This window comes from Mustelus asterias, chromosome 20 (assembly GCF_964213995.1).
Source record: "Mustelus asterias chromosome 20, sMusAst1.hap1.1, whole genome shotgun sequence".
Lineage (NCBI taxonomy): Eukaryota > Metazoa > Chordata > Chondrichthyes > Carcharhiniformes > Triakidae > Mustelus > Mustelus asterias.
Window position 1 is genome coordinate 57,928,848 of NC_135820.1, and position 7,772 is coordinate 57,936,619.

Here is a 7,772-nt window from a genome sequence, read left to right on the forward strand (position 1 = left end):
TCTGCATTCGACAGTGACGGAGGGAGGCCAGTGATTGGAGCTGGACATCAGGCTGTGTTGGGGGGGGGGGCGGGGGCAGTGGAGGGGGGTTCAGCACTGCAGGGGGGGTTCAGCACTGCAGGGGGGGTTCGGGGCTGCCAATGTAGGGGGGGGGGAGATCGAGGCACGCCGGGGGAGAGGGGACGGGGCTGGCCCGGACATTGTCCAGGGAGCCAGCGATCGGGTCTTGGGGGGGATCGGTGGGGCAGCGATGCGGGGTTGTGGAGCTGGCCAGCGATTGGCTGGCCAGCGATCAGGAGGCCGGCAGTGTGGAGCTACTGCGCAGGTGCTGACAGATTGGCGCATGTGGAGTGGTCCGTTCAACACTATGCTGCCAGCCTTTCCAGTGGGAATAGGCCCTGCTCACAGGTGTTTAATGAGCCCACGAGCTGGGATTCTCCGGTCCCGCTGCAGTGAATGGTGATTTGGCTGAGTGCCAAATTCTCTTCTCACTGGCAGCGGTGGTGAGGTGAATGAGATTGGAGAATCTCAGCCGATGTGTATGTCTTTACTTTTCACTGTGTACTTGGTAAGTGATTTGAGCAATTAAGTGAAGTAATTCAATTTTAATGCTTTTCATTTCCTGGTTGTGTGTCTGAGCATTTATCCATGTGATTGGTTGGTTGGATAGCTCAGTGATGTCACTGTAGCTCCTCATTGGAAATCTCCATTAAAAAATGCTGCAATTTACTGCTCAGTTAGAGTGTGAGCCATAGAATTCACTAAATCCCACAGCGAGTTTTTTCTTTCAAAATCAGTGAAAAACACCCTTACTTTGCCGCTCAGTACAAACCCTGCACCAACGTTTCAGGTTGGTGACATTTTGACCCATCATCAGAATTGTTTTGCCTGTGTTGCCGAGTGTTTTCCAGCATTTTTCTGTTTTCATTTCAGATTTCCAGCATCCGCAGTATTTTTCTTCTGCCTCAGATGACAACCCTTTCAGCCACTGTGGATTTAACTGGGTTCTTAAAGGGGTGAAGTATGGAATTCCCTGGTAATCCAGAAACTCACTCAACATGTTCCATTCCACCACTGTCTTTGGAAAATGACTGGAGTAAAAATGCAGGGAACAGTCCTGGCGGAACATCTTTGCTCCCACATTTTGGCCACAGGTGTCAGATCCACCCACATCTGGGCCATAATTTTGGGACTCTTTGACTACATGTACAATATAATTTTTTTAATTAGTTCTTGGACATGGGCAGCGCTGGCTCAGCCAGCATTTATTGCAAATCCCTAATTGACCTTGAGGGGGCAGTTAAGAGTCAACCACATTGCTGAGGCTCTGCAATCACATGTAGGCCAGACCAAGTAAGGACCGCAGATTTCCTTCCCTAAAGTTCATTAGTGAACCAGATGGGTTTTTATGACAATTGTTTCATGGTCATCATCAGATTCTTAATTCCAGATTTTTATTGAATTCAAATTCCACCATCTGTCGTGGTGGGATTTGAATCTGGGTCCCTGGAAGATTTCCCTGGATTACTAGTCCAGTGACAATACCGCTACGTCACCATCTTCCCCTACTCCATCCTTAAAGTTACAAAGTCAACACTCAGAATGCACTGGGCAGACCCAAATCCATTCATTGCTTGCTCCAAAGACCCAATTGAAAATCCAATTGAATCCAATTCATGATCCCCACAAGGGAGATAAACAAGATCCAAGCAGACAAGATAAGGCACCTTGATCCGACTGATGCCTGATCTTAGCCAAAAGGCCAAGAAGCAATTTAGGTTTTTTCTTGTACCCTTTGGTACTTTATTCTCAATCAAAAATCCAATTTAGCCCAATCAGAGTCCCCGACAAAAGAGATAAAACAGATCCAAGCTGACAAGACAGGATGTACATCCCATCTTGGGCTCTATCAAGCAATATCCAAGCTGACAGGATGAGGCATTACACCCCTTCCTGGGTTTGGTCTGAGGCTTTTTAAAAAATTGTTTCAAGTGAAGCCTCAATGTAACCTCATTGGCTTTGATCAAAAACTACACTTGATCTTAGCCAAAAGCCCAAGAAGCAATTTGGTTAATCCAGGCGCCCCACTCCCTTCGTACAGCAACACTTGCCAAGAATGGTCATGAAGGAACAAAGCAGGGGCCGTCACACCCACTTCACAGAGATCCCAATGTTCAAATGAACACCGAACCCCACACCCAATTCTCAGATCTGCATTTCTGTCAAGTCGGGGAATGCACTGGTTACAATATCTCTCAATGTTTTTTTTCTGTACTATCAGCAGCACAGCTGTGTGTGGCCCTACTAAAGAATTTAGAATACACAGCAAGTCGTCAGGAGACAATTGCTTAGTTTAAAAAAAATTATATGCTTTATGGGAAGAGAAATTATTCAGGTTTCTGAAGCATTGAACAGAATATCAACCAACGGCTGGATCTTAAATATTTAGCCCACAAAATGAAGACTTGTTTCAATAGCACAGATTACTATTTTATATTCATATGAAAGTGCATTAAATGGATCTCATCACAATCCAAATCATTTGGATTCAATTGAAGAACATTGACATTTTGTACATTTTGCTGGGAGATGTGTATTTAATACCTGCTGATTTACCAGGGAAATAAGGAATTCAGACTGAATGGTTAGACACATCTTGTCATTGTAAAAGTTCTGAGTTTCAGTACAGTTTAATTCTAATTAATGCTTAATTATTTCAAGCTTGAACTTGTATTTCTAGAAACTCACCAGCAAGTTGCCAAGAATCCTTTGACGGTAACATAGAAACATAGAAACTAGAAGCAGGAGGAGGCCATTCAGCCCTTCGAGCCTGCTCTACCATTCATTTTGATCAAGGCTGATCATCGAATTCAATATCCTGATCCTCCCTTCCCCCCATATCCTTTGATCCCTTTAGCTATATCTAATTTCTTCTTGAAATCAGACAATGTTTTGGCCCCAACTACATTCTGTGGTAGTGAATTCCATACATTCAACACCCTCTGGGTGAAGAAATTTCTCCTCACCTCAGTCCTAAAAGGTTTACCATTATCTTCAAACTATAACTCCTAGTTCTAGACTCCCCCACCATTGGGAGCATTCTTTCTGAATCGACCCTGTCTAACTCTGTTCTATGTTTCTATGACATCCCCTCTCACTCTTCTAAACCTCAGTGAATATAATCCTAACCGACTTAGTCTCTCCTCATATGACAGAGCTGCCATCCCAAGAATCAGCCTGGTAAACCTTCGCTGTACTCCCTCTATAGCAAGGACATCCTTCCTCAGATAAGGACACCAAAACTGCACACAATACTCCAGATGTGGCCTCACCCCACCCTGTACAATTGTAACAAAACATCCCTATCCCTATGCTCAAATTTTCTCGCTATGAAGGCTGACATACCATTTGCCTTCTTTAATACCTTCCAAACCCGCATCCTCTACCTCCAAGAAGGACAAGTGCAACAGATGTATGAGAACATCATCACCTTGCAAGTTCCCCTCCAAGCCACACATTATCCTGACTTGGAACTATATCACCATTCCTTCACTGTCACTGGGTGAAAATCCTGGAACTTCCTCCTAAACAGCACTATGGGTGTGCCTACACTTCAGGGATTGCATGGGTTCAAGAAAGTGGTTCATCACCACCTTCTCAAGCATGATTAAGGATGGTCAATAAATGCTGGTCCATTCAGAGATGTCTATATCCCATGAAAGAATTATAAAAGTAGCAGATAAATTAGTCAAGTTTTCATGCCGTTATACCACAGTGCATTTAACTTAATTTGATTTTGATTTGATTTGATTTATTGTCACATGTATTAGTATACAGTGAAAAGTATTGTTTCTTGCACGCTGTACCGACAAAGTATGCCATTCATAGAGTACATGGGGGAGAAGGAAAGGAGAGAGTGCAGAATATAGCGTTGCAGTTACTTTTGATTCATTATTGTCATATGTATTGGTATACAGTGAAAAGTATTGTCTCTTGCACACTATACAGACAAAGCATACCATTCATAGAATACATAGGGGAGAAGGAAAGGAGAGGGGGCAGAATGTAGTGTTACAGTCATAGAAAGATGAACTTAATATAAGGTAGGTCCGTCCACTCAACAGTCTGATGGCAGCAGGGAAGAAGCTGCATGTAAATTGAAGATAATTCTGTGGAGTGTTATCAGACATTTTTCTCTATTATACATAAAAATTAGACATGAATATATTGTAGATTTAAACATAAAGAACAATTGTCAGGTTAGCTTAATAGTATTCTTGCCTCTTGATCAAAAATCATTGGATGCTAAATTGGATAATGGAGCATCCTATTTTTAGGAACTACACAGCCAACTTAAGTCTTAACTGGGGCCCGTGCTGTGTCCAGGCATGTCAGGTACACATGGTACCAAATTGGCAATGGTGTTTGCAGGCAAGCACATCACTGTCACTGGCAACATGCAGAGCGGTGAGGTGAAGCTGTGAATCAGTGTTCCACATTGACTTGATGCCACCTTTGTCATTTTACAACTCCACACTCCAGTCAAAGGTCTACTTAACCTCAGGCACGTTGTTAAATAGAATGAAGTTGTCCCCACCTGTGTTATTTAAAGGGATCATGAAATGCTTACAGGTTAGCTGCTGGACCATTTCTTCTGTCTGCTTGTATTTCTGGTGGTTTCCTCTACCTGGGTAAAGTTAGGGTAGTCTTCAGGAAGTGGCCTGGTTGGTTCTGAGGTCTGTGATTTTCATCAAGTAAAATACCCTGCTGTAGGAAGTTGTTGCCAGACATGGGTAGTCTGGTAGGGTTCTTCTGGGAATTGAGCATGAAGGAATGAGGAGAGGTCACACAGAGCAGGACAAATCGGAGGAGGACAAGGGCAGTCAAAAAGAGGTCATATCCCAGGATCTGGAGAGAGAAGTTCTTTTACTTTATCTTAACAATGGCCCTTGTTGAAGCTGGCTCCAGTTCACAAAAGAGGTTTTGAGTGAAATCTGTCACCTGCTGTAGTTTTGAAGCTGAACAGGAAGCCCGTTGCCTGTGGCAGTCAAAATGGCGATACCCTTAACTTTTATACATCTGCTTCCTTTCAACTTGCTGCTGGAGATGTAAGGAAAATCTTAATTTTTTGCAGTGCCTGACTCTAATGAGAGGCCACTGAGGCCCTCTATTCAAAGAGAGACAGTTTTATTGAATTCCTTCTTGACAGAGACAAGCAGGAGGAGTAAGCAGGAGATATTGCAAAAGTTGCCGGGTTCCATTGACTGCACAGATTTTGCTTTGCGTGATCTACACCTGAACCCAGCCCTGTGCATCCACAGCAGGTGAATTCACTCCTTCACAAACAGTAGATCATGAAGGTCAACGACCATTATCATGGCAGCAGTCACAATTCTTTCATTCTGCAGCAGTCCTCACTGCCACCTGTACTCAAACAAGCACAACATGTCCGAGACTGGCTATTCTCTCATGAGATGGCTCATGGCGCCGGTCATAAATCCATCCACACATACACAGCAGATTTATGGTACTGTGTTGCACAACTTGAGGTGGTCTTGCCACCATTTATCAAGGATCATGGAGTTCCCTACAGTGCAGTGGGACACAATTTGGCACATGCACCAACTCTCTGGCAGAGTATCTCACCCAGGCCCTATGCCCATAACCCCACATAATTCCCCACATAACTCCCCCTAACCTACAAATCTTGAGAAACTAAGGGACAATTTAGCATGACCAATCCACCTAACCTGCACATCTTTGGAATGTGAGAGGAAACCAGAGCACCCGGAGGAAACCCATGCAGACGCGCAGAGAATGTGCAAACTCCACACAGTCACCCAAGGCTGGATTTGAACCTGGCTCGCTGGTGCTGTGAGGCAGCAGTGCTAACCACTGTGCCACCATGTTTTCAACTGAAGAGGAACAGCATAGACTGCCTCTTTCTTCAACGGTTCCATGTGACTGGATAATACATGAGCAATAACAGTAACCTCAACCACTTCTCCCATTCTGCAATAATCCTACACTTCTTATCTTTCCTTGGAGCAAAGACGGTTGAGGGGAGATCTGACAGAGGTATGTAAGATTATGACAGGTTTGCATAATGTAGACAAAGGAAAGCTGTCCCATTAGCTGATGGCACAATGGATAGGATTTAAGGGCACAGTTAAGATTTTGAGCATGAGTTATGGGTGGGGGGAGGGGAATGTGAGGAATAACCCCTTTGCACAGACAGTAAAGTGACCTGGAACTCGTTCCCTATGAGAATGCTGGGTGCAGAGATAATTCATCATTTCAAAAGGAACTTGAGTGTGTACTTGGGAGAAATAAAGGGCTATGGGGATAAAACAAGTTATAGAACTGATTGGATTGCTCTACATAAAGCCGGAATGAACTTGATGGGCTAAATGGCCTCCATTGTGCCATAATGACTCGATGGGCTGTATTTCTGTGGAATGGATGGGATGATGGAGTCAGGAACCATCTTGACTCAGCAGACCCATGTGAGTAGTTGGTCAGGTCAGTAGATTGGAATGTCCACTCTATTTATTGCGACATTAGTGATTCCCTCACCCCTCAACACCACTCTACATGCCACTCATACGCTCTCAGACCCTCTTCAGTCTCCTCGAATCCCCAGACTTCCTCATACCCCTTCAATTCCTCCTCATTCGCTTTCTTAAGCTCCATACCACCTCCATACACCACATGCTTCCTTCATGCCCTCTGATATCCTCCATGGCTGCTCCCTGCCCCTCTTATTTCCCTTGTGTCCATGTTCCCATGTATCATCCATAGCCGCTCACCAAATATCCACTATGGGCAGACCTGACGATATCTTTAAATTGGAAACTTCAAAATAAACGTCAAACAGCCTAACAGAGCTGTCATTCAAATACACATCAGAAGAATTAAATGATCTCATATAGTCAACCTGTTGTAAAAACAAACACTTACTCACCACATCAAAGACATTGCACCCTTTCATAACCTCTTAAAATTGTCAATCAAAATGTGAACACACTCCCTACTGGGATAGGTGTTTCATCAACCTTTGAAACTCAGCCAACCATTCATAACAGGCTCAGCTATCAAAACAAACTATGAGAAATTAAAACAAAAGTGTTTATTAAAACTGAAAATCAGGTGGCTTTTTTTCTAAGCTACATTAGATGTCCTGTCAATCAAAGTAGTGCAGGAGCAGATAGAGACTTTGTTTCTTCAAAAGAAAATTGCTGAAGGGTTTTAAAATATAAAAGTACTCTAGGTATTTAAACCACTTCAATTAATTACATTCACAATCCCAAACAGTGTTTTCTCTTCAGTATTGAATGCTTAAAAGCACTTTTCCAAATGGGAAAAGTTCTCTAATGAATCTCAACACTTACACAATGATGATCAATGCAATGATGAACTTATATTTGCAAAACAGAACCCTATAATCAAACACTGCAGTAAAAATGCTTCTAATTTAAAATATAGCATCTAACAATTGAAACTTTTAAGTAGGAGCCTTTTTATAATTTTTGGTTCTCCAGTTGAGACTAGTTCTTCCCCATGGTTCACAACTGCTCCCAGAACCATAGAATCGTAGAATCCATAGAATCCTTACAGTACAGGAGGAGGCCATTTTGGCCCATCAAGTCTGTACCAAGTACAATCCCACCCAGGCCCTATTCCCGTAACCCCACACATTTACCCTCTAATCCCTCTGACACTCTGGTCAATTTTGCATAGCCAATCAACCTAACCCGCGCATCTTTGGACTG